This window comes from Phalacrocorax carbo, chromosome 3, assembly GCF_963921805.1.
Source record: "Phalacrocorax carbo chromosome 3, bPhaCar2.1, whole genome shotgun sequence".
Taxonomy (NCBI): domain Eukaryota; kingdom Metazoa; phylum Chordata; class Aves; order Suliformes; family Phalacrocoracidae; genus Phalacrocorax; species Phalacrocorax carbo.
In genome coordinates this window covers 68,962,539-68,987,989 of record NC_087515.1, presented here as the reverse complement: position 1 = coordinate 68,987,989, position 25,451 = coordinate 68,962,539, and the positions used below count along the sequence as shown (strand labels likewise).

General features: G+C 36.9%; 1 protein-coding gene across 2 annotated transcripts in view; it reads left to right on the top strand.

Annotated features, from left to right (window-relative positions):
• LAMA2 (laminin subunit alpha 2) overlaps positions 1–25,451 on the top strand; it is a 380,736-nt gene that overhangs the window by 170,213 nt on the left and 185,072 nt on the right. The gene's annotated exons all lie outside the window — the stretch shown is intronic.

Genomic DNA, 25,451 nt, shown 5'->3' with positions numbered 1-25,451 from the left:
AAAGAAGCGTAAATAATACAATAATTAGCTGGAACAGAAATGCCAGGATCAATTGTCCTAAATTATTAATGCTTCTAAAGCCAGAAAGCTTCATCTGGTATTGTCATGGTTTCAGATCTCAAGACTTTTTTGTTCACAGGACATAATAGAGTTAGATAGATCCACAACTCTTTTTCTTGATTTTGCTGCCTGCCTCAAAAAGGAGAACAATCTAATTTAACACCTTTTGGTATAAATGGATGAGATGCAAAATAAATTGTTGTTGGAAGCTACTTTTCTCTTTCATCAGGTTTTTTTGAAAGTATTTGACCTGATGAAAAGTAGTGAGTGACCTAGCCTACATAATTCCAGTAGTCAGATGTGTCTTAAGTTTAGCCAGCAGACAGATATTTTTGAGCATGTGTTTGTGTTGCTTTTATTGTCAGGGAAGCAAAGCAGTGAAACTTAGGTGGGATGGTGTGATCTCCCTTTGTGCGCCTGCCTTTCTAAGACACTTCTTTCTTTCAGCTGAGTATGTGGACAATTTAGGCCCTCATGTAGAAGATTTGGTTCTCTAGTACAGATGGGTTGTCCGGGTCTAAGCATGACTGCCATTTAGTAACGTAATGGCAGTGCTTGAAGCATCTGCTAACTGTGTGAAGGATTTTTCTGCAGCGATAGTAAGTCCAGTACATCATGATGAATTTGTCTTTTTTATAACCCCTGCACAGAAATGAGTTTCAGCCTCAGATTTGAATGTGTAGCAAAGAACATCCCCAAGCTAGCAAAAGTAAAGTGGGGATAGAGTAGGGAATGTCATCCTCAAGTATAAGGCATAACATATCAAAAACAATTTTTACGGGCATTTATTGGTTCTTAATGTTTTGTAAGTTTGAGCGGGATGAAATAGTTAAGTTATATGCACATTATCCATATTTGTGGAAGAAACAGTAATAGGCATCAGCAGCACATAGTATGCAAGAAATCTCCATTCAGTGTAATGCCCCTGAAGTTATTCACAGTTGCTGCAGATCCTCAGATTTTTTAAGTAGTGTTAACAGCCAGCACATGGCAGAAAATTAAAATGATTCCTTTGAACCTAAATAAAAATATCTTTTGTGAAGACAGCTACTTCAGTATCTTGTCTTTCATACCTTAATGCATTCTTCTGATAAAAAGCTGGCTTAGTTTATTGATATGTTTTTATTTTTTAACAAGTAAACCCTAAACTAATATAAATAATGTAATTTTATTTTAAATCACAATCTGAATTTCCTTGACTCAAAATAAGTCACCATGGTAATCAGACTCAGTCAACAGTATGAAGATGTCTTCAACTTATACCAAGTACGCTGTTTATTTTATTAGCGCTTACTTCTCTGTAGCTTCTAAAAATTGAGGTAATAGGCAAATTCAGATACTGAAAGGATGAGACAAACATAGCAGGAATACAAGCGAAGAGCAAAACATTTTAAAGATCTGAACCATAGCTGAGTGATGCTTCCTTTAAGTTTACTTAATTTGTATTACATGATTGGGTTTAGATTCATTATCTTTGCTGAAATATTGTCGCCATATGGTACCATGAAATTGGGCAGGGGTAGGTCTTTGCATTCTTTTACAGCTGTGGCTAGACAAATTTTTCTTGCTCCCTAGTACAAATTGAAACAATATCAGGACTGTCCTTTTTGGGGTTCAGCTACCCATGACTGTAAAGAACCACCAAGGCATAAATAAATTTTGCACACTTTATTCCTCATTAATTCTTTTAACAATGTTTGATAGACTGTTGGGGCAGTTCAAGTAAGCCATTATTGTGATTGCAAAGAAAACTAAGGATGCCCAGTAGACTGTTACAGCCTCTGTGTGCCTTTGAAATGAGTTGAAACGGGGCTCAGAATCTGGCTAGCTGAGTCCACTGACTGCAGTATTTCATGTATCCCATAATACATTTAATTTCTTTGTACTAAAATCATCTTACACAACTGTAGAGAAAAGAGGAAATTTATTGTTGGTGAAATTATTTCATAAATCTCAAGTGCCCTTTGCATTACCTGCTTACCCAAGTCTGCCTTGAAGGCACGGGTTTTAATCAATAGTGGCAGTTGAAAAATGGAGAAACAAGCAGGAAATAAAGTATTTTCACAAAAGAAGGGATGTGAATGGTAGAGAGAGAATATTGAGTGGTGTTATGAAATAATGAAGGAGAAAGTAAATTGGGCCATATGCTTGCCGGATTGAAAAGTCTTACTCTTTTTATCTCTGATCCCAAATACTAAAATACTGAAGGATCCAACAAAGCAGAAGAAAAAGAAAAAAAAGCCTTTGACTTGGAAAGAACTAATATATCTGGTGATTTATACTGAAGGCTAATCAACATGCAAAGTAGCACAGTGGTGGTGATTCCTAAGCTAGAGATACCTAAATTGAACAGTGGTTACTTAAGACTGCAAAGGAAAACTGAAGTTTATGAAAGGGAGGATACATGAGGGTTTTGTTCCTGTTGTATGCCTTTGCATGCTAAGTACTTCTTCAGCAAATAAGCATTTGCTTTGAAAATTACATTTGGAATTCCTTGCTGATCACAGATTACCTGGAAGTAAAGGGTTTAAGGGGGTTTTACTCCGTTTACCCACTTATATTAACTGGACAGAATTTGTAGGCCAGACATCTAGTTGATACTGGATTACACAGGACCGTGATGAAGGAATCTATGGACATCACCAAAAGGGTATAAATAAGAGCTACTGAAAGGTCATTCTCAAAAAATCAGAGCCACAAAAAGGTAATGTTCAGTTCAGTTTCCAGATTTCCCTTTATGAATAATTGAGTTGCTATTTCTGTCTGATTTACCTGGCTCCCCCCAATTTACTTTAAATTTAAATTAATTACAAAAACCTGAGATAGAATATAATTGAAATTGTTGAGTTTATAACTCATTAGTAAAACCACAAGATGCCACTGAGCTTTAGTTTTGTAATTTTGTGGTGTTCAACTTTCGCTTTCCACATCAAAAAGACAGTATGCAGAAGGGCAAAAATACCGAGAATTTCTGATGGTGCACAAGAGAAACAGCCTTTTCTGCAAACTGTTTGTAGTACTTTCAATCTGTGCTGTATTGCTTTTGAAGTCTCGCATGCTCAGTAGCATCTGACAATCTCAAAATGTTCTTGACATGCAGCTTCTCTACAAGATGGATAAATTCCATTATTTCCATTTTACATATAGGAATTAGCATTGCTTTTCTTCATCTGTATTCAGAAACTAAGTTTGGTGCCCCAACTTGATTGACTAACTTTACCTCTGTCACTGAGAAGTTTTAATACCAAACCAGTGTAGCACAGGTGCCCAAGTCCCAGTACTAGTCACCTGTGTACAAATGCAATTAAAAGGTATACACATGTGAATTTGTGTGACACACATTTCACTGTATGGGTGTCCTGAGAATTTTGAATCAGTTCATAGGACTGAGGGACCTAATCCACTGACTTTGTTAATGGCATCTTATATCCATTATCATTAACAAAAAGGTTGTATATTTGTACAACCAAATATTGTTCTAGTGTCTATTTTAAAATTTTATTGAGTAATTAAAGGCAATTTTTTAACACACAAAGCATCATTACTAACTAGAGTATCGAAGAAGGGAGAGTGGTTTATCAGTGGTTGAAAATGGACAAGTTCAACTAAGATACCAGCGAAATGAAACTCAAACTGACACTGAAAGTATATAAAAAGAGCTGCTTTTAATTTTATTTAATGTTTGCTTATGGGGAGAAGTAACCAGTTGCACAACTAATTATAATAAAAATTAAATGAGTAATTTTAAAAATTCTGTATATTCTTGACTTTTTCATAAATGATTGCTGAGTGGTAGGGCCATTATGCTGTGCGTGTCTTACAAACGCTAATTTTCAGAGGGTGATATTCCATACTTAACTAAATTTCCAGTCAGTCACCCAAAAAGTAAGTATCAAAATTATTACTTTTATATATTTCAGTTTAACAAGAAAAAGGCAAAGGCAGACCATCATACTCTTCAGATAAGCTGATAATGAACATAGCATTTTAACATCTGTACTGGGCCTGGCTGGGCTGGAGTTAACTTCCTCCACAGTGGTCTGTATGGTGCTGTGCTTTGCATTTGTGGCTAAAACAGTGTTGGTAACACACCAATCTTTTGGCTCTTGCACAGCATCAAGGATCTCTCTCCAGCCCTTCCCGCCGATCTGTAACTCTTTTCACCTTTTCTTATATTTTCTCCCCATCCCATGGGAGAGAGGAGTTAGTGACAAGTAGGTGGATGTTTGGCTGCTGGCCAGGTGCAACCCACCACACCACCACTGAAATGGATGGAAGAAGTAGAACCTTAAAGCATTTGACAATACAGCAGTTGCAAAGGACGTTTTCAGTATGGCTACATTATACTGAACAATGAAATGGGGAGGTTTAGATTGGATATTAGAAAAAATTTATTTACTGAAAGAGTGGTCAGACATTGGAACAGGCTGCCCAGAGAGGTGGTGGAGTCACCATCCCTGGAGGTATTTAAAAGACGTGTAGATGTGACACTTCAGGACATGGTTTAGGAGGCAAGGTGGTGTTGGGTTGATGGTTGGACTTGATGTTCCTAGAGGTCTTTTCCAACCTTAATGATTCTGTGATTCTATGGTAACCCAAACTGACAAGAAAGTAGCACAATAGTGATCAGTCTTGATTTATTGGTTTAGTTTTGTCTATTCACAGAGTCATTATTCTAAACATTTTAATATTGTGAGTGACTCACACTTTGACCTAATATCTGAACAGAGTATGAAGCATCCCTTTAAATCCTGTAGGTCCTGTGTCTGATGTACACTATTCCCTCTGTCTCATCTACCCTGTCATTACCTGACTGCTGAAGATTTCTGAATGGACCCAAACTGCTTTATTAAATCTCTAGAAGGCAAAATGAGCTCCATTACTTTATGTTCCTATTAAGTTTACATACTGTAAGCTGATTTTTGCAGAAGAGAATGATGGGGGCAAAGATTTTATTTTCCAAAGAGAGACTCTAGCTAACTACAACAAATTTCTTTAGAAAGCAGACCTCAGTGGAAAATTTAAATATTCAGTAGATTTCTAGAAGTAGATTACCCTAAATAAAGAATGAATTTGCCTTTGTCTTCCTGGGCTCAAGAGACAAAAGGGTTAAGACCAAATATTTGGCATATTGAAGGGGTAATCATGTGCTAGAACCCCAATCTGAACTGTGATAAATTATTAAACAAGTGGTTTGCTGGGTGATTGAATATTACCTGCAAAGCACTGCTCATCTCCTTGAGGCATATCCAGAGCTAACTGAATTGAGCCAATTAGACTGACTGTCTCTTCAATGAGTTGTGACCTATCAATGGTAATAGCTTATTATGATGATAAATGAACCCATCTCTCAAACTGAATCCTGAGTACACACTTCAGCAGTTTCCCTGAATCATAGGTCCATTACCTATCAACTTCAGATTGACAGGAGCGACAGCAATGAGAGAAGATAGCATGCATGAGTAGACACAGATGATTGTTTTACCCAAATGAATATATTTGCACTTGCTTTTGGTGAGCTTATTTTGTGGTTTGGGTTTTTTTTTTTCGTGGGCCTGACTGAACATTCCATATTTTGCTAGAAGTACCTAATATTTCTCACAATATGTGCAGTACCACCCCTGTCTCTTGAGATGACTGCATGAATTTCTGATTGGTATCTACATGCCTCTTCAGTCTCAGAGGCACTCTTTAGTATGATACAGGTGAATACTTTTTTCTAATTTTGGTTTGTTTGTTTGTTTTATTTGTTTGGACCTCTTAGCCCTATCAATTTATTTTCCAGAGGTAATTTCCTCAGAAAAATGAGCAAGATAGAGGAATTGTAACATTACCAGTATTCTTCATTATTTTATTACAAGCTTTTGAAACCTTTAAGTACCAAATATCAAGAAATACCTGGACACTTCTGGACCAGTTCCTTGGGTAGTTTAACTCTTTTTGGAGACAGGAAAATTTTTCACAGTGAAGGCAGTTGTTCCAACAACTTTCTGTGTCAGTTTTCTTCTGGGCTGTTTTGATTATTTCCGTCCCCACTTAAGGATTTCAAGTATACTTTATTAATTTAAAATAACAGTGCCAGAGATACATACCTTCAATTCACTGTCCTGAAAGAAGAATTTGGTTTTTAAATGAGGTAAAATAAACCTCATAAATTAAATAAATTACGGTTATTAACGTTATTAAAGTTAAATAAAGGTTTTCAATTTTTAAAATGAAATTGCATAAGAGAAATTACTTTATATATTCCTAAACCATATCTCAGTTATCCAGAAGATAGCTACAGTCTGTTCTGAAAGCATGGCCTGGAGTGAGTACTCCCTTGAATGAAAGGCTTTAAAGCTATGCAGCTTGCCAGTCAGCACAGCAATCCTACCTATATCCATGCCTCTCTTACATAGCATGCTTCGTACCAGGAGGTTTCCTGCAGTGTGTCCCGGTGAGCCGTGTCTCACTGCAGTGCATACTTTACTGTGCAGTTAATAAGGCAAAACTTATACAGTTTTGAGTTTGCTTTGCCATGAAGTGGGCAGCATATTTGCAGCAATATTAATGGGTATAAATACAGTGAACGGTAATCCATGGTTTTCCATCAACATTGTATCTTACATGCTTCAGAAAACCATAGCATGATATTTCATTTGCTGTGAAGTTTTTTTGAAGCTTAGATGATCAAAGTATGTCATATTATAGAGGTCTCTTTTCTTCTTACATATTTTAAATTAAATGCAACAATACAGAGCTGTACATACATCTAGTAATTTTAAATGTTTGCCAAGTTAAAAAAAAACAGATGGAAAGGTAAAAAATTAAAATAAAAAAGAAAACCGAGAGATCAGTATTCTGTTGTCATTAGCTGTGGCAACAAGATCTCCTAACTTAGTAAACATAGGCAGTCTAAACTACTAAAACTGGTGGACTGAAACTGCATTTTTTAACTTACAAAGTAGATTTTAACAACAGACGCCTTTAAAGCTAATCAAATAAATAGATACATTGTTTGGTCAGCTGTGTCTTATTACTTAAATGTGTGAGTTAATTCTGTTTAGTCTGCTGTGATGAAAAGTCCTTTTGAGAAAAACTTTCTACAGTTTTGTTGCTGAGATTCATCTTATGTGATGTGCAGTCCAGTAAATTATTCCTCTCTTTCATAGATGATGTATTAGTTCAGTTTAGGTAGATGCACAAAAATCCAGTTTTGTCACTGTCCTGTGTCTTTCGTTTTATTTCAAATATATGATACATATACGTATACGTTTGAATACAAATAGCTTTATACATTTGTCTCATCTGACAAAAATATGAATGTATGACACAAAGGAGGGAAAAGAATGAAACTAGCCACATGAGATTAATAAAATGTAGAAACTTAAATATAGGAATGATCAAGGCAACTTTTCTTAAACAAACCTCAAGCTTTTATATTAAAGCTAGCCAACAATTCTTCATTATAATACTGGTTTGGCTTTTTCCGCCAAACATTTTCAAATTTTCTATTAGAAAAATTGCAGTGAGATACTTTGTTTCAGATTTTGGACAGTGTCTGTCCCTGTCTTGCATTAATAGAGGTTTTCTGAGCTACTGCAGTGTGCCTTTGCAGATCTGTCACTCCTATTTCCTTCCTTTGTTACTGAAAAGGGGCTAGTAGTGGTAGAAAAATTTTAACATTTTGTAACAAATACAGCAACTTGAAATCTCTTTTTCCCACCAAGAATATGATCAAGTAGATGATCTTAACAGTAAATCATCAGACTCACTACCAAGCCTTCCCAGAGCTCCATGAAACAAAACATCCCTCTGCCTGCAATATTCAAGGAGGTAAATGATAGCTGAAAGATCTGGGAGAGTCAAAAGAGGTCTCCAAATCTCAGAGTATCTCCTGACTGTCCCTGTACTGAGTCTCAGTTTTGAGTTAAATAGAAGTGAATGCACTGTTTAGTGGTGGTCTTATCAAACTGTGAAACCTGTATGAAAATATGTGACAAAACACAGTTGTTAGTACAGTTTAGAGTTTCAAACCTGATGTTTTTCTGAAAGTTACAAAGAAAAGTAAAATAAAATAAGAAAAAAGCTTCCAAATTTCCAATGGAAGCTTTTGTGAGAAAAATAGAAAAATTCAATGAAATTCACATGCTTTATTTAAAATAATGAAAGCAGCAGCTTTCCTGTTAAGTTATATTTGTTTATAAATAGTTTTACTGATTCTAGTGTACTTTCAGTCTACCATCTATGTACTTGGCTCATAGCCATTGAGAGTATTACTATAGGCAAATACGAAAGACTTAGCCTTAGCTACTTTTCCTATAAATCATTATTTAGCCTCTCTGTCTACTTTCTTTCCAGTATCATCAAGTGTTTTCTGTATTTGCTTTTGAGGAGATGGCTCTATAATATCATCTATAGATGCATTGTACAGAGTATTAACTTTGTTCTGATCACATATTATATGTTCCAGAAGTTAAGTGCTTTTGCTTCCCTCTCAAGACTTTTACATGGTAGTTCTTTCAACCTGTCTTTCAGTATTTTGGATGCCTAAATGCTGCAGGTTCTGTTTTGAAAATTGTTGTTCTATAGATCTGCGAAATGTATTACGACAAGCAAATCTCATTTTTTTCATGGATGCAGCTAAAGTAAAAACTTCTAGTAAATCCATAAAAAAGTATTTTTCTGTTTTCTTCAAAAAATTCCTAGTGTTTTTAATACAGGAAAACTTATTTAAATTGTTATGTTTTCTATATCTATTTTGTATGTTTTACTTTAGATTTTCATTTAAAATTTGACATTTTATGTCCATTTCTGCATAAAAGATATGCAGAAGGTGTAGCTATGTTCTCCTCTGTAACAAAGCAAAAGACTGTATTTTTCCAATACAGAAATTCTGGCCAGTTTGAATATATCCAGGGCTTTTTGAGTTGAAGATGACAAATTATTTACTTAGTAACATTATGAAATTTTTCTTATGTTTACAGAGAGGGCATTAGTCTAAACAGATTTTGATCTGACCTACTAAAGTCCTTCTGACATTTTTACAGCACAAGTTTAGTTTCATATTCAAATACCAAAATCTTAAGAGAGCTGAAAAGCCATCTGTCAGATTCTCTATTTAGGTACCTGAGATTGTTCTGTGATGCTCAGAGGTGTAGGGAAGAACCACACGAGAAGAAAGTGGAAAGTGACTATAGTCAACCATGTCTTTGAAGTGATGTTCCAGAGTTTCTTGCCTGTTAGAAGTGTGTTGTTTTCTAGTGTGGGAAGGCCCAGTTTTCATAAATACTACAGCATGTATGCTACTGCTGCAGCATTTCATAAAGCACTGAAAACACTGGTTATTTACTGAAATGTGTTCACTTTGCCTCAAGAATATGGTGAATTTAAGCTTCTATTACAAAGCAGGATTTATTTTGCTCTAGGCGCATAGTGACTACCACTTTAAAATAAGTGGGTGTTAATTAATGCTTGAATACAGCAGATATTGTATTGGATAATGTGGATACAAATCCACGTTATTAATGAAAAGATCCATCATAATGAGTATATTACCGTCTGTGCTGAATTATGATGGAATTCTTACGGAAGGATAAATGACATCCATTGTAAAACCTAATGGATATCATTATGGTCAGCGTTAAAACAATGAATACCAAATGAATAAGTAATAGGAGGGATACTAAAACTAAATTTTATTCATTAGCTGTGTTGGTAAAAATGTGTAATCAGTATCACAGATTTATGTACACATCTTAGTTAACTGTGCATGTGCTGTGGGCATTCTGGGACCGTCAGGAAAACCTGAACATTGCAGCAATAAGTTCTTAACCATTGTACTAGAAGTACATATATATGTTTTATGTAAAATATTCAAAGTACAAAGAAAATAGTCTGAATACTGCCCAAAAGGCCATAAATATTTCCTTCTTTTTCTTTTGCATACAAAGAAACTTAAATAGAAATCCCAGCAGTATGACAAGTATGACTTGAGCTGCCCTAATAAGTACATCTGCTTGGGACAATGCTCAGCATCCCATTAAGAGCAAAAATAAAAGCATCCCATAAGGTAGCTCCAACTACAAGTACATGGTATATTCACTGAGCTACTCAAACTTCCCAAGGTTCTTACAGTTGTCTGTAGGGCTTCTTTGTCATCATAAGCTCTATGAGGGCTTCTAGTAGGTTCTTTTTATTAATTAATTAGTTAACTTATTTATTTGTTCCTTGTTAGTTTTTGTGCCAACCTCTCCACAGGGAAATCCAAATTGCTACAAGCTTTAGACACAATTATGTTGTCAACAACTGGTCTAAAAATGTCACATGATCCCACAGACTTCTTGTTTTTAGGGAGGAGAAAAGGAAAAAGTGGAGTTCGTAATTGTATCTAGGAGGAGTGTGGATGCATGCTTGCTTGTGGCCCAATTCTCATCTGGATGGATAGGAAGAAAACGAAGTATAATTTTGTCAGAGAAGTATGGGTCATTTTCATGGGGGATTTTTTGAATCTTAACTAAGTCAAAAATTCTCCCATTTGATCTCAATCTGTATTGGGTATCCTAACATCTATTAGCTATTCTATTACATATCTTTGATTTGGATCTAAATATCTTTGATCTGGATTTGCATTAGGTGTGCTGTTCTGTGGATCTGTGTCAGGTATTCTACAGTCGCTTTGAGGAAGAACTTTCACCTGCAGTACTGAGAGAAACGGAAGCACAATGTGTAATAAAGCAGGAAACTGCAAACACGATTCACACTGCACATCTGAGCAGAGGAATTTGTCCTGAGAGGGAGATGATAAATTCAGGTTTAGAACGACTCTTACCAAGTAGGTTTTTTTGGCTCTTCGGGGAAAACAGAGAGAGATGTGGTAATACATTACCTTCTGAGTATGTTGCTATTATTATGATCATAAGGCACTGAAAGAAAGGTTTATACTTCCAGTTCTTGACATAGAATCATAAACCATTAGTATCTTTCTGAGGAAATGACAAAGTTTGAGAATGTAACAATATCTTATCTGGACGAGAGGAATGTCCATCCAGCACAGTAGCCTGTTTCAGCACAGTGTCAACAGCCAATGCCAAGGGAAGAATGTGAGAAGCAAGCAAGGGTATAGTGATACTTCATCACACACTTCATCACATCACCCAACCTGTAGCCTGGGTACCTCTGAACTGATGGAAGTGTCTTTGTGTTTAATGGTCTTCATTCATCCTAACCATACATAAAAACCTTTATCACATGAAGATCTAGCAATAAATAAGGGTCTTGTTTGGGACAGCAAGTCTGGTTCTGTGGCAGCCCACTCCATGTCCTGCCCTCTACCATTGATATTTGATTTTGAATTGTCCCTGAAAAATAGTTTGTATGGGAAAATACAGGAGACCAAAATGTTTTCTCTCTAGCCTCACTTGCACTATTAAATGTTCTTTATTTTTTAAAGCAAAAACATAGTGGTTCTGTAATAAGTCTTAGTGCTGCTTTACTCTGTCCATTTACGCTGGCAAGTCAGATAAGTGGTCTGGAGGCAAAATTGCCTATATTTTGTAAAGAAATGCAGGTATTTGCCATGACATCAAAGCATTTGCTTCTCATCCATTTGCTTATGCAGTAAATTGCTGTCTATTACATTTGACACTGATCAGAAAGGAGGAAAATAATCTGAGATTATATTGTAGGAAAACCCTTTTAAATGTCTCTTTTTCAGGGATGAGTTATTTCTGTCTTCACATTATAATCTTCTGCTAATTAGTTAAAACAGTTATGTTAGCAGTGATTAGAATCTGTATGTCCTTGGTGTTATTGCATTAAGAATTTTTAAACCTCACTTTGATTCAGGTTAGTATCAAAACAAACGAAGGAATAACATATTCTTATTACTCTTCTAATTTATGTGATAGTATCGCACACTACATTTTTGTACTGGAGTATATAAAAAGCAGTGAGCCCTAGACAGTGATCTGAGCCAGTACTAAAATAGCTAAATAAGGTTGAGGAAGGGGAAGTAATAAATCAGATCAAGTAGAATCATAGTAGGATACAGCAAAGAAGAGTTAGTGTAACCGCTTTTCAAGGCATATTCTATCTTTTCTTGAGTGGGCCCATGCAAGAGAAGTACTGGTCAAAAAATATCTTTCCCAGCTTGTGTTGTCTCACTTCTATTGTAGAAATGAGGTCAATACTGTATTCTCCAAAACCTGCTTTTTGCTGACCAAGAACTTGAGTTTGTGGGACAGTTAATTGTATAAAAGTATATGTGATCGTGCCCTTGACCTTTTTATTTATCAGCTCCTCAGCTGTGGTAGTGCTCTCTGTTCTTTAAAGATGCACCAATTCATGATATTTTGCACACTATCGACATTCGTTATGAGGCAGAGATGATGTACTTCATTTCCTAATGTCTTGTGTTAAACCTTAAACATGTTTCTGGGGGCCATAAGAATGACAGTGTGTCCTCAAAGTGGAGTTGAGATTTTTGTTCTTAACTGTATACTAGTTTAGTAGCTACTCTGCATTGGTACTGTCTTTTCTGTTCCTGTAGACACCACAAATTGCAGATGGCTGGTTTTCAGTCAATGAACATAGTTCCACTGAGGCTACTGTTGCTGTTTCTTGTATAGCGGGATCCAGGCTAAAGCATTTGAATGTCTAACCATTAACGTAATGTTGAAATGTTGTTGGTCATATCTTGTTTCACATGTGTGTTAAGTCATTGATTATGCCTTTTAGATATTAAAACACCATGAACTTGAAAACCAAACCCTCCATAGTAGAAATACTGCTAGAGCACTATAACTAGAAATAAAGTCCTTACAAAAATGCCTAAAGGGAATTGTGGAGTTCAGGCACTTTGTGTTATGACTTCGGGAAGCAAGTAGCAAATAATTGTGCAAAAATATACGATACAGGCACCATAGCAAGTTAATAACTTCAGAGTTCCTCCTCCTTCCCAAAAGTGAGCTGTTAGGAGATTAGAGCTATAAAAACAGTCTGACCTGAGAGATTCTCATGCTGTAGGGACTGAGGATTAGGTACAGCTCCAAGAGCCAATTCACTTAATAGCTTCTCATGTCTGAAGTTACATTATCCACTTTTCTATCTTTTATAAAATCCAGCTAAGCTAGATCAATATCCTGAGGAAATGTGGCTTTCTATTTTAGGATGACATTTTCCTACTTGGCAGGATATTATCTTCATACAACATGTGTACAATATGGTACTAATTTATGTCTGTATGTTAGTCTGGAAAAAGTTGCCTTGCTCAGTGTATTAGGACTTACAACTATTACTTTAGACATTTTAAAATGCTCTTAAAATATCGTATGCTTCCTCATTTTACTGTAAAATGATACTGTATTGTGGAGTAAAAAGCAGAGTCTAGACTTGTAACTGTACTGAAATTAAGGCCTAATAATTTAATAATAATTTTCATCATTAACTTCTCATTCCAGTAGGCTGAACCTGGCATAATAAAGTGGTGCTTGTGCCAAAAATCAACACATTAACTTCTGTATTCAACCGTAAGATGGCACTTGGATGGAATGAGTTTTAAATAAATTGATTACCAAAAATGAAAACAAAAGTTTGCAAAGCAGTTTTTGAGCTACACTGTTAGAAGCGTTGTTCACATGGGTACTTTGAGGACACATCTGTATTAATAAACTAAGAATCGCCAGGACCTATTCTCTAGTTTTGAGGCCACTACTACAGGCATACTGTTGAAACACCATACTGTTGAATTAGTAGCAGCTATTTAAAGAAGTAACAGTATAGCGCCACTAATACAATTATTACGTTACTTTACACGACTTAAATCTCTTATCCTCCAGAATAGAATTGTCTCATCCAAACTATAATTTCAGAATGGCTTCTAGCTCATACTGCTTCCCAGATTATTCCCAGGAGAATTTAGGGGAGATGCCAGAGACTACTTTTGTTATTATTTTCTCTTCCCTCTGTGCTAATATTTTGAACTTCTCCAGAATTAAGCAGAACTACATACATCTAGTTGTGCATAGAAAAACTTCAAGCCACATTGTTTGGCAAGAAAATCAGTAGAGCAAATAGTTTTAAGCAGTTTAAACAGTTGTGATTTGCTGGCTCACCATGTAGTTTATCAAATGAACTTCCTGAATGGGAAATGCAGAAACCTTGCCAAATAATTAGTTCTATTCTGGTGTGTTAAGTTCACAAACCAGTCTTGATGGCTCCCTATGTAACTGGAGGAGAGAGACAAGTTCCCCCGAAGGGCAATTCATAGCACTAATTTATGCTTTACATGAATTTAGGGATGCCCTCTCCTTCTCCACAGACATTGGAGGGACACTAGGAATATAATCCCTAAAACTAAATGAGACATCTAACATTCACTGGGGTTAGGGTCCCTGCAGTTTCCACTTTAACTTGAGAGTATTCTGCTTTGAAAAATATTCAGAAATGCTGTCAAAGGGTAGATAAAAGGGACCAAAGCCCTGTCCCATTCATGAGAAGTACCTTGGTTTGTAATTTCTGTTGAAAATTTCTTTGACGGTCTGCACTGGACACTTTACCTATAAAGTAAGCTTAAATATAGGAATTTTCATTATGCCATTGGTATTAGATTTGTGATAGAAACCTGTACAGACAAGTCAGGTATCCTGTGTATTAACACCCAGATCACCCAATCAGGTAAGGCATTTCACAAAAGTAATCCCTTGTCATTTTTCTCAATTTACAGATGAAACTAAGATACTGCGTCCTGTGTATAACACAGCTATAAGGAAACTGCGGTCAATATAATTTGGAAATAATGGTTTATGTTAGAGAAATGTGTATATGTACATTACTGAAATGTTTATCTGTAGCAGATTACAGAACATCAGCTTTCTAAACTATAATCTTTAAAGCAAAACACAAAATGTGCATACGTTGCTAGAATCATCTCATGATTACAAAGGTCATTTCTCCATCCAGTCATGGCTGCATATTGTCCCAGTGGCAAATATAATTAACGCTTGTATGGCAAAAGAACTATTAATAAATATTTATGTATTTTAGCTTTCTGCATAAGGTGAAGCAACTGGAAACCAGTCAACAGCAAATGACCCGTCAGTTTCAGTGGTCCAAAGCGGTATTTATTAAACAATTGCCCTCGCTATACTGCTGTCAGCAGGGTAGAGCAAACTTTAAATGATCTAGGTTAGTTGTTAATAACTGAATTCCCAGTCTCTGTAGTCATGACTGTTTCCACTCGTCACGTTAACTCAAGCACCTCTGCATGCAATAATCCATTCATTTTTGTACCATTTTGCACCAATTTGATGTCATGCATCAATAAAAAAAAATCTGACTAAAATAGTTTATATAATAGACGAAAGCAATATAGAGAGCCAGTGTGTCTAAATAGGGAGGTAACTCAAAAGACAGTGAGCTGACAAGTAGTTTTAATTGCATGGAGACACATGAGAAGAACCCTGAGTAAAACCAAGGTCATCCTGTGCCTAGATAGATTTCCAGGAAAACATAGTTACTTAACATCTGTGGGAATTAATTTAAATTAGATGTGCTGAAAGCTGCATAAATATTTGTGCCACCCAAGAGAGAGTGAGTGTAACAGCAGTTCATGTCCTGATGGATAGTCAGTGCTTTTATACCCTGCTTTGAACTTCAGCAGAAACTATGCAATATCCTGGGGTCCTGCCCTTACCAAGCAGAAACTCCTGTTTTCTTAGAAAACAACAAATAATACTGCACCCTGGAGGCACCTGTGGTTTATGGTAAGTAGCCAAACTAGCAGTCAGTTGTAGACCCACTTAAATTATCTAGCTCAAATATAAATTCTATACATTGGTGTTCTCACAGTATCTTCTCTGCGGCAGCTAGATTTTTAATCTGAAGAAGGATGGTCATAATTTGGACTGCAAATAATTCATGTGCGCTGGAATTAGGCAGCATTAATTTTAAGGGTAAGATAGAACCATGAAAGACCGGGCATTCTAGCAATATGGGAGTCATTCTCAAGTGTGTCTGAGTGAATAATCCATCTTTCATTGGGCGATGAAATAAAAAAGTTGGGGCAAAGGGTAGTGGGAATTTGTTTGGATCAATTTGTAGTAAGTTTTTTTTCACCCAGCTAAAATGAGAAACGGAAGGATTTCATTACAGGTCAAAGGTTTCATCTGAACTGGAGCAGATTTTTTTTTGTTTGCAGGCATTTATTAAAATGAAGATAATTAACAGCACATCTGTGGAAAGCTGGTAAATTCTGTTTTGTCAGTTTAGTCTCTGAAATATTTTTCAGATGAAAAGGCAAGGACTATCAGGCAAAATTCCTCAGATTTTCTAAATTGTTCCAGGACAAACAAAATAGCATTTTAAAAGTTAAATTACTTCAGTGTTAAAATGTAACAAAACTCCTCAGATCGACTTATTCCAACTCTTATTCCAAGTAATTTCATGGTATCAATGTTACATTCTTTATGTGTTCCTTCCCCTTCCTTCTTTTGAAGAAGTTTTTTGAGGAAGTTTTTTTAAAATGTCCTTTAAATATTGGCATATTTTTCTCTTTTCTTTTGTATTCCCACAAAAAAAAAAAGGTCAGAGGTTCTTTGCTATAACAGAGGACACTAAACTGTTCAAGAGCAGAGTGGTCAGAATGGTATAAGAGAACACTGTTTCTAGGCCTTACGTACTAGCAGTCTGACTCCTCCTTTCCAGACAGGCTAAGCCCAATTAAACACATATCTCAATTAAAAGAAATGTTCATCTAAAGTTTCGTTTGGACTTAGGGGTTGGACTAGGTGATCTCCAGAGATCCCTTCTAACCTCAGCCATTTTATGGTTCTGTTGTTCTGTGATCAGGTGTGGACCCACAAGCAGTTAGGTAATAGTAATGACTTTAAAATTAAAATTATTAAAATTAAGATTGTAGAAATTAAATGTTATTACAACTTACTGTATATCACAGAGATACAGGTGAGAATTTGGAAATCACTGTATTGTAAATTATTGCATTCTTCTGTTGTTTTTTTACTCTCAGACATTCCTTTCACTCTCCAGTGAAGTACATGACCTATTCCAGAGATTAAGAATCATACCAGAAATGCTAACTGCCAGTAAATCTCGTGAGCGCCTGAGTTCACACCAGTTAAATGGAAGTAGAGGATCTACAGGGACTAAAATACAATGAGAAGCAATCGGTGTCACATCTTGTATCTGGACTTTGTAGGAGACTAGCTTTTCTTTAAAGCATTGAGTGGCTGACACACTAGAAGTTAAGAGTGCTTTTAGTTGCAGTACCTTAAACTTACTGTTCATTTTAATCAATTCAGTCAGCAAGTAAGTAAACCAAGATTGATCTAACTGATTAAACGGAAAGCAGTGTGTTAATGTGGGTAAGCTGTTTTAAATACTTGAATTAGCTGCAAGTTACAGTCTTTGCAGAGCCTGAGTCTGATCATGTCGAGTATTACACTAGAAGTAAAATCTTATATTGAAAACTGTTGAACAAATAAGGTCAAACAGATTTACCATTTGCTGTTCACCACATTGAGAGATCAATCCTCCAGAATACTTGTCTATTTTTTTGAGTCTTCATTTCTGATTAATATTTTGTGACGTAGTATATTTTGGCCTTTTGTAATTATATTTTCTGTGGTACATCCATGAACTGCTAGGCAACCTTAGACACCATAGCTTCAATTCAGATTATTGAAATTCAGCTCCTTGCATTGACTTCAGTGGGACGTTGGATTTCTTGACTTTTAAAAGGGTTGTACTCCTGGCCTTCAGGTATTTCTCAGATACTTCTTTTAAAAAGGCCGACTGTTTCCCACAGGCTGTAACTAAGAATATCGAGACATTTTCTTCTGTTTCTAGTAAGCATATCTTGATGTTTGCAAACTTCACATGATAATCTCAAATCAACTGTTCCAGAATGAAAAATAGATGGTACGGTGGGCTAACCTTGGCCAAGGGCCAAACTGCCACCCAACTGCTCTCTCACTCACCCTACTTAGCATGACAGGGGGAAAATAGGATGAGAAAGCTTGTGGGTTGACGTGAAAACAGGGAGATTGCTTACCAATTACTGTCATGGGCAAAACAGACTCAGCTTGAGGAAAATTAATTTAATTTATTGACAATTAAAATATATTCGGGTAGTGAGAAACAAAGACAAAAATTTAAAAAATACTTTTTCTTCATCCTTTCCTAGACTCAACTTCACTCCTTCACTCCTGATTCCTCTACCCCTACCCAAGCGCTGCAGGGGAAGTTGTGGGGTATGGTCAGTATGTTACAGTTCCTCTCTACCATCCCTTCTCTCTCACACTTCTTCCCCTGCTCTGGCATTTCCTTCAGGAAAAATCTGCTCCAGTGTAGGGTCTCCATGGGCTGCAGTTCCTGACAGGAAGATCTGCTCCAGTGTGGGCTCTTTCACAGGCTGCAGGAATTCTACTGTGCCATGGAGCACCTCCTCCTCCTCCTTTCTGACCTGGATGTCCTCTCTGATGTTTCTCACTCTTTTTTCTTTGCTCCTTCTCTCCATCCCCTGTTTTTTTCCCCTTTCTTAAATATATTTCCACAGAGGCACCACCAGCTTCTCTGATGGGCTGACGGGCCTGAGGTGGGTCCGCTGCAGAGCCAGTTGGACCATGCTGTGCCTGACACAGGGCAGCCCCGACCACTTCCCAGAGAGCTCACTCCTGCAGTCCCCCTGCTACCAAACTCTCACCACTTATACCCAATATCCTAAAGTACACTGTATTACAGAAAACACTGAGGAATAAAAAATGAAGGCAATAGTCAGGCAGAAATCCCTATACTAATCTTTTGAGTACATGGGGATTGAATTAGACCTTGAGGACTTGACTTTCTCAAAAGACGCAGCTGCTGTATTGTATGCCTTCCATGCATACCAGTAAAATGCTTTCTTATGACTATATTTTGTTAAATTCTTAATTGCAGAAATGTAATTGATTTTGTGTCTTAAGTGTTAATTGTTTTGTTTGTTGCTCTTGGTTCCATGGCTTCCCACCAAATACCCAGCAGGAATGATTTGGATGTGAAAGGTGTTATGGGGTATCACTATTAGTCATTCAGTAACTAGTATTTTGGTGGTTTTCAGTACAGTAATCCTAAAGTGATTGATATTGCACTTAATGACATTTATCCTGAAGCATATATTGTCTCCTTCCCTGGAGACATTCAAAACCCTGCTAGATGTGTTCCTGTGCCCCCTGCTCTAGGTGTCCCTGCCCAAGAAGGGGGGTTGGACGAGATGATCTGCAGAGGTCCCTTCCAACCCCTGCCATTCAGTGATTCTGTGATATTTGAAGGGAAGTATAAACAGGAAATAGTTTGACCTTCACTTAAACACATTTCAAATTCTCTACAGAAAGATCTGAAAAGTATGCATAACTGAAGCTTATGGTGATCCAGGTTGCAGTCCAAGTAAACTAAAACTTTTATGAAGATCACTTACTGGCAGCTGGGATGCCAATGGAATTAGAGGATCTGAAATTTTTATTACGACCTAAATGCAGGATTTAAAAAAAACTTTTTACCATTTAACTATTTGCATATTTGCATTTCGTTGAAGACAGTATTAGACCGATGCTGCTCACACCTGAATATTTCAAAATAGAACTCCTACACATAGCAAAAGTCAGGCCCTGACACTTCTTTCTGAAGTACAGATGGCTGCGCACCTGATGTTACACCTCACTGTGGAAAAGTATTTTAAAAAAAAAGTCTGAGCTAAAATCTTTTAGAATCATGTTGAGAATGTACTGGAATTCCGCACACATTGTGCTGGTCTGTGAAGTTTGACAATTTCCCTAAATATGTATAAATCTCTATTTTTTCCTGTTAATAACTTCATTAATGGTATATAAGTAGGTGCACAGAGTTTTATGTACAAAGTTATTACAAGACCATGATGGTGACAAAGGCAATGATATAGGCAGGTGTGTGAGTGCACAGGTTGACTGTTACACATCACACAGGGGCTGCATACTTTTCTAAGTTTGTTTCCCAAGCACAGCACACGTACCTTTTAAAAACAAAATGTGATGGCTTGCATATGTGGATTTGTGCAGGTTTGGTATATAGGCATTTGCTCTATTGTTTCACATTCCATTCTTTCTTTTACCTAATATAAGATATTTACATGTTTTGTTTTGAACTCTAGCTACCTGCTTTCTGTTCTGCATTCAGAAATTAATTAATGAAAGATATTGACTACAAAATTCTTAACAGACTTATGTGGATATAGCACAGTACGTATCTTCTGTGAAAATTAGTGGAAAGAGCCATTTTTTCAAGGGTTGGGTAATAGTAATTCTTGCTAGCAGCTTTTGGATGCTCATTCAGTCCCCAGAGATGGTTAGCATTATCTTTAGCTCTTCAGAAGTGAGTTATCAACACCTGAGTTGGCACTTTGTGCTACAGGAAAAGACAGATACACTGTTTGCAAAAATTTTCAGAAATCAATTAAGTTCATGGTGCTACAGCAGTTTCTATCAGCAGGAGATCAGTTCTGAAACACTTATGAGGAAATAAGACCAGCTGTCGTTAGTCAGAGGAAAGGTTTGTCTAGCCTAGGAAATGGTCTCCAACAGTGACCAAAACTGCATGCGTATGGAATAGTAAAAGCAAGCAAGCACACATCAATGCTGTCTTGCACACCAACCCTGTACAACAATTTGCACATTTCCTAAGTTAGAGAATAGCTCTGTTACAGTCTGAGGTAAGACAATGAAATGCTGAATGGAATAGAAAATACACAGCATTAGGTAAAAAGTAATTTACTTAAATTCTTAAAAGGTAATTGGTAGTTAATGCAAGAGGTTATGAAATAATAACAAATGGGCCAGTACGACTACGGGGAGGGTGGGAAAAGATAGATGAAGAAACAGAATTAATACATTAAAAATGGAGATAATTCCAGCAGAGAACTGAAAGACAGTGTTGGATCTAATCTCTGTCCATTCTAAATTTCAAAGAACTGTAGATCTAGGAGATTTTACTGTCCACAGCAGGGAGGGGGATTTTTTCCTATGACTTTAGTAAAGTGCAGAGGGTCTGGAACACACCACTGAGTCAAAACAATGACTTGCAACCTGTAGGTAGATACTGCAGCAAAAAAAACCCCACTCCCTGATTATGTGTGATTAACTTAATACATGAGTATTATTTAAATAAAGATTAGCATTTGTAAAAGAGTTCATAGTGTGTTCTTACTGTGTCTGGAAACTTGAATAACTTTGTGTAGGTCACAGTCCTCATCTAACACATATTTTAAACAGCACTAAGTTAAGCTCAACATCTTAAATAATTTTTTTCTCCTAATGCTATTGTGAAGTAATAGGTCTTTTATCCACATTTTATCTTCCAGCTATAAAGTTAATGGTTGCTTCAGACTACACCATTTGCATTAAATCCAAGGCGGCATGAAACCCTGCTAAATATTAAAGAGTTTGAGACTGAAGCAAAAAATTTACATTGTTAGTCAAGACTTGTTTTATTAGGACCTAGCAGTCTGGCTTACATTAGAACTGAGCAGAATATATACATTGTTAACAGAAACAAGGAAAGAAGGAACACATTCGATTGAAGGAAATTTACGTAGGTATATAAATCACATTAATCTCACTCAGAAGACCTTGTATCTATATATGAACTGCATAAAAGGATGTTGAATCTTTGTGAGGTTTATAGCTATTTGTTACACCAGGAATTCAAAAGATGATGAGGGAAAGGTAAAAGCTGGTATCCTGGCTAAAATATAAAATGAAGTTGAGGTTTCCCAACCTATCTGTTGAAATTCAGGATAACTTTTTGAAAAGCCATTGAAACAGAGTGAGTAATAATGAATAATAAAAATTCCTAGATTTTATTATATTAAAGATTCATACGCTGTTATTTAGCTTTAAAGATCCTGGAGCATTTGATGAAATTCTATACCGAGACTTTACTATTCGAGGCTGCAAAATTACAGTTACTTTTCAAACAGTTGCTTATAACACCAACACTCAGAATGACTTTATCTTTCCTCTTCTGGTCTCTGACGCACATAGGACTGTCATTCTCCATTCTCCAAGGATGTAAATGAGGAAACATGAATCAATCAGTTGCTAGAAACTGAACTTACATTTAGAGAAATAGATAGCTTGCTTAAACGGATTTTTAAATACTTTTTATAAATAATACTTCATTATTTGAGTATTACAGCTATTACACTTTAAATATGGTTATCCTGGCATTAGAGTAGGGAGTGCTTTCTTATTTAGAAGATTAACATATGAGAATTTTTACTAGCAATGAGTAGGATATTTTCTGAGAGATTCTGAAGCACCTGATTTTAGGGTCTGTGTCTCTTCTCCATGGAGGGTATCACAAACATAGGTATGCTCACTCTATGCTTAAAAAAAATTACATTTATGTTCATGCGCACACACACACACTCATTCTTCTTCCCTTCTCTCAAGGTGAGAATTTTGCTATGTCAAACATTGTTTTAATGTCCTACATCTAGTCTTATCTCTACAAAAAACACTATTGCAGTTCCAAATTTGTAAAGGATCTTTGGTCTTCATGATATGATATTGATATGTCTGGAACTCTATTTTCAGATGGAGATAGCCAAAGGAGAGTAAGACTTAAAGAAAAACAGGAAGAGCTGGGTTTATTTAATGACAAACATACACAAATAAAATTAACCAGGACTGAGGCAGATGTCTTAAAGTATCTAAAAAGCAGCTGCTTTGTGGAGGGGAGGAACAATTTTTTTCTTCATGTCTGTGATGAATAGGACAAAAAAGAGTGGGCTGAAATAATGGCAACAAAAGTGAAAGTTATGCATTAGGAAAACTTTTCACCACTAAAAGTTAAAAATTCAAATACATGGGGGAAGTTTTTGCAGCTTCATCCCGGGTGTGTTTGAGAACATTCCCAGTGGTACATACTCCTCTAGTATTAACGTATTCCATAGAAACTCATTTGTCTTCCAGAGTTATACCTGGGGTTTTTTTCTGGCACTGACAGACTTGACTGCACCAGATTTATAATCCTGTACTCCTACTGAAAAAGGAATTGTTGATCAAGACCTGCTGTATCAAATCAGCACCAGTTTTAGTATCAAATTCCCATGAGAAATGAACTGCAGGATCCTTACTACTTTCAAAATACTGTTATCGCAGAAAAGGACTACACCATCCAAGTTGAGCTAAGAATTTATTGTTAGTCCAGTTAGTGCTTTAACAGTCTAAAAGTCTATCTAATTAAGACAGAAAAACATCATTAAGAATACAGTTAAAATTGCTGTATGAGAAGGCTTTCTGATATCTACCCTTTTTCTCTGCTTTCACCCTTCCAAACAAGAGTCCTAAGGCATCCTAAGGAAGGATTGGATTTAAGTCTTCCTCAAGAAGAAATGAGGAAATGATCCATCGTTACAGTTTTCAGGTGGACATCAGCCATGGGCGTATTTGGCTTCGTGGACCCTCTGCTGTGCAAGGCATCTGGGATCTTTCATTATTCTAAAGCAAAACCTCTCTTGTTAACAAAATCTGTATTGGGTTAATGTGGTCAGATTTTGGTAGCAGGGGGCTGCAGGGGTGCAAGGGTGGCCTCTGTGAGAAGGGATCAAGGGCTACCCCATGCCAGACACGGTTCATTCCAAACAGTTCTAAAACAGACCTTTCATTGAACCCATTAGGGAAGCTGGTGGCTCCTCTGTGACAACATATTTAAGAAAGGGTAAAAAATGCTGTGCAGCAGCTGTGAGAGAGAGGAGTGAGAAAAATGTGAGATAAACAATACTGCAGACACCAAGGTCAGAGAAGAAGAAGGGAGGGGAAGTGCTCCAAGTGCTGGAGCAGAGATTCCCTTGCCACCTGTGGAGAAGACCATGGTGAAGCAGGTTGTTCCCCTGCAGCCCATGGAGGACCGTGTCAGAGCAGATATCCACGCTCCAGCCTGTGGAGCATCCCACACCAAAGCAGGTGGCTATGTCCTGAAGGAAGCCGCAGCTCATGAAGAGTCCAAGCAGGAGCAGGTTTTCTGGCAGGAGCTGTGTCCTGGGGGGGCCCATGCAGAAATCTGTTCTTGAAGGACTATACCCCATGGAGAGGACCCATGCTGGAGCAGTTGTTGAAGAACTGCAGCCCATGGGAAGGACCTACGCTGGAGAAGTTCGTGAAGGACTGTGTCCCATGGGAGTGGGTCCTATGCTGGAGGAGGGGAACAGTGTGAGGAGGAAGGAGCAGCAGAAGCAGTGTTATGTATTGACCACAGTCCCCATTCCCCATCCCCTGTGCTGCTTGTGGGGAGGAGGTCAGGAGTGAAGTTGAGCCTGGGTAGAAGGGGAGGAAGGGAGATGGTGGTCTGGTTTTGTTTTTGTTTTCAACTACCCTCTATTTGTAATTTGCAATAAATTAATCTTCCTCAAGTCAAGTCTGTTTTTCCCATTATGGTAATTGGTGAGCTATCTCCCTGTCCTTATCTCAACCCGTGAGCTTTTTCATCTTATTTTCTTCCCGTCCTGCTGAGCAGGGGCAGTGAGATAGTGGCTTGGTGGGCACCTGACAAACTTAGAGAATACCTTCAGTGTAAATATTCCAATCAGTAGCTTTAACAGCACCAGGCTTTTGAGAGCAAGCATCATATCAAGACTCATTTTGATGGAATTACTTCATCCGTCATAATTAACACTTCAGTTGATCATCTTTAGCTAAGCTTTTCCAGCTGAACATCATTAAATAAGCTATGGAAAAAGTGTTCTTGCTTTTAGGCAGAGTCAAGAAAAGAACTGCAGTCCATAACTTAACTTTTGGTTTTTGATTAGTGGTCTGTGAAACATCAGTATCTCCCTCCATTAACTTGGTTGCTCTTTGAGGATGTCTATGTAGATTTTTTTTCTTTTAACTGTGCCAATGGCCTTTTCTGCCTCCTAATAATTTTTCAGTGCAAGCAGATCTGAATTTGAATTCAGGAGTTGTCTGGAAGATGATGGATCTATCCTTCCTTCCTTCTTTCATACTCAGAGTGAAGTTTGAAATATATCTTTTCAAGAAGGCACTGTCTGAGAAGGAAGCTGCCAATCATGGAAGGTGAGAAGTATCCACAGCTATAATAACAGCAACCACATACCCAGTGCCCATGTACCGTAAAAGAAGGAATTTCTTTATAAACAGTCTCCATAAAATTGAAAAGTGTTGGCATTCATAGAGAAAGCAAATTGAAGGGATCACTTTTAGCTAGTAAGGTCAAGTATATCTTCTGGAAAGCTACAAAAGATACAGTGTTGAATTAGATGACTAATGTGGATATGCAGAAGATAATTTTTCAGTAGAAGTAATTTGTTCACATTCTTTTTTTCATTGTGTGTGGCTATTTACTCTGTATTCATCCTGTACATT